Source organism: Echinops telfairi, unplaced genomic scaffold (genome assembly GCF_000313985.2).
Source record: "Echinops telfairi isolate 266 unplaced genomic scaffold, ASM31398v2 ScPeMD7_3533;HRSCAF=4204_1, whole genome shotgun sequence".
In the NCBI taxonomy this organism is placed as follows: Eukaryota; Metazoa; Chordata; class Mammalia; order Afrosoricida; family Tenrecidae; genus Echinops; species Echinops telfairi.
The window spans coordinates 14,018,759-14,021,932 of NW_022107432.1; the positions used below are offsets into that span (position 1 = coordinate 14,018,759).

General features: G+C 37.6%; 1 protein-coding gene across 1 annotated transcript in view; it reads left to right on the plus strand.

The window, feature by feature from the left end:
* The window catches only part of PKHD1 (PKHD1 ciliary IPT domain containing fibrocystin/polyductin), a 579,560-nt gene that overhangs the window by 364,359 nt on the left and 212,027 nt on the right, over positions 1–3,174 (plus strand). The window lies entirely within an intron of this gene.

The following is a 3,174-nucleotide window of genomic DNA, read 5'->3' on the forward strand; positions in this document are numbered from 1 at the left end:
ATAACTTATCAAGGGTTTGTGAGGGAGGGTGAGCTGGGGGGCAAGGGGAAGGGATGGGTAGCTGATATCAGAGGCTCAAGTGGGAAGAGAATGCTTTGAAAATGATGATGGCAGCATATGTGCAAATGTGCTTGGCACACTGGATAAATGTATGGAATTTGATAAGAGATGTAAGAGCCCCCAAATAAAAATATTTTTTAAAAATTAAACGCATTACTTTAAAAAATTTGGGGGGTTGGGAGGGTTTAGGCCTTCATATTTTACTCACCTTTGAATTACCATCATTTACCAAGATTTGGCACATCACAGGGAAGGAAAATAATAAAGAAAAAGGGATGCACACACTGATCCAGGAAAACTGAAAGTGAGAGTGTGAGACAAAATTTACTAAAAATCAGAGTAAAGGTTATACTCTTGTTTCTATCCTGTTTCCCTCTGATAGCTGTTGGGTTGCATGTGTGTGTATATGTTTGTATTACATGGTGTTAATTACTATTGTTCTAAGGTACAAGCGACAAGCAGAGAGAGAGAGAGAGAGAGAGAGAGAGAATATCCACAATGGTCCTGTCTTCATGGAGATTACAATAGTTAAGCTATTTTTTATACATGGACAATATTTTGGTATATTTGGGGTGGATGGGTAATCAAAAGTAAATTTCTTCTAAGAGGGGTATATAACAAAAATCATGAAACTGAACCTCAGCCAAGTCCACTGCCATCAAGTTGATTCTGACCCACGGACACCCTACAGGACAGTGGAAAACTCGGTGGTTTCTTGCTGTGGCGTGGGCTCTGTCTCCTATTGACTGTATGCATAACAGATGAACCTAGCACCGTGCGAGCCTCACAAGTGTTCCTATGTTTGAGTCCATGGTGGCAGCCACTCTCTATGGGAGCAGACAGTCTCATGTTTCTCCCTCGGAGTGGCTGGTGGTTTTGAACGTATGGGTCTTGCAGTTAACAGCCCGATATAGAACTCACTATGTCCCCAGGGTTTCAAAAATTATACAGGCAATGTAGATGTCTGTGTAGCTTTCATATTTTAACTAGCAGGTATATTCAAATGGGACTTTAATATTTTTTAAAGTGAGCATTATATGAGAAAAATATTTGTTGAATGAATGTAATTGTTTTCCGTTGTACACTTAGGCTCAACTGTCACTCATCAGTTTAGTGAGAATAGAAAAGACCATTGGTACTGAACTTTCATTTTTGTTTCTGTTCAATAGTCTTTCATCTAGGTTTGAAGTCACCTTAAAATTAAAAGCCTATAAATATGTTCTAAGTCTAGATCATTTGCTGTATAATTCAGTTTCTTGCTTGTTTCTTTGGAAAGTACTAGCGATGGGAATCTCATATGTTTAGTTTATTCCTGTTGACCCTAATCATTCACTTGGTATCCGTCATTTATGGAATCTTGAATTTAAAATTTAAATCCTGAATTTAAAATGCAATCTGTGAACCCTGGAAGAAAAAGGAAGTTTCTTGGTTCACAAGCATACACTCTCCTTCACAGGATTTTATTGCTAATCTTGGGGAAGTAGGCAGACTTTTAAAAATATAACTTATAAAAAGCAAATTTTCTGCTTGAACAGGAGCTTATCAACTGCACTGTTTCCTGGAATGAGAATTGACATACTTAAAAAAAAGAATTTCTTAAAACTTTTGTATGTTATACAAAAGAAAAGAAAATGGTCTAATGATTGTATTTTATGCTTTTAAAATTTTTTCACAAAGAAACATTTATTTGATATCTTAAGTGCATATTGAATTTAAACTCTAGAAAACAACACTTAATACTTTGGCATGCATAAATGATTTGATTTGGCTTAAATGAGGGTTATATTTTCTCTGTTATTTCCAGTCAGAAGTCATGATGATTTATTCTGAAGTTATTTGGAAAATGCTTTTGTGAAAGAGGAAAAAAAGAACATAGTTTTAATTTGCTTGATGAGTCCTGTAAGCATGTCAAGCTAATGGACAACAGTGCCAAAATTATTTGAAAAAACTCACTCTTTTCAATCAGTTCCTACTTATAATGGCCCTATAGCACAGGGTAGAACCACCCTCTTTAGGTTTCCAGACTACAACTCTTAATGCAGTAGAAAGCATCACCTTTTTCCTACATAGTAGCTGGTGGGTTCAAACTGCTGACCTTGTGGCTAGCAGACCAAAGAGTAATCATTATGCCATCAAACCTAAACAAATGAAACTCACTGCCATCAAGTGCATGCCTCTCATAGCAACCCTATAGGACAGGGTAGAACTGCCCCTGTGGGTTTCCAAGTCTATAACTCTTTACAGGAGTAAAAAGCCTTTTCTTTCCCCTGCAGAGTGGCTGGTGATTTTCAACTGATGATATTGTGGTTTACAGACCAATGCATAATCACTATGCTCCTTATAATAATCAGAGCCAATATTTACTGACATTTCACTTGGAAGTAGGAAGTGGGAAATTCGGAATGTCTCACTGGCATTATAAGATGTATTGGCTCATATAACTTTAAATACAAACACACACACAAACTTTATGAATAAAATATTTTATTGTGCCCATTTTACAGATGAGGTAACTGAGGTGAAGAAAGGTATCACTATAGTCCCACACCGCTACTAAGTGGTAGAGCTCATATTCACATCCAAATATCCCGACTTCAGAGACTAAGGTCATGTCTACTTAAACCAGAGACAAAATAGAGAGACAGGGACCAAGATGAAGGCCCTCATTTGCGCATTTGCACTTAAGTAGGTTGGGAGCATTCCTTGGGGGATTGAATGCTACCTTTTGTTTATAGCATCTAGGATGTTAAGTAATAACAGAATTTATTAATCATGGCTCTTCTATCTTTTTATTAAGATCTAACCTTTTTCAGTCTATTTTTCTCTTCCTGTTATACCTTGTGGTAATTGTTATACCTTGTGGTAATTATATAATCGTCAATGTGAGGATTAAGAATGTAGGAGTGGAGATCATTGCCAATGAGGCCTGTGTGGGGGCATGGCCTTCTCTTGAGAATTCCCATAAATCTGGCACTTCCTCCTTGGAGGCAGGAGAGACTCTCTCTCACTACTTCACTCCCTGGGAGACATTGCAGCTGACAAGACACATGGAACTACCTAAGTGCCCTGAGCCAGACAAGCCACATAAACCTACCCTGATGCAACCAGACCTCT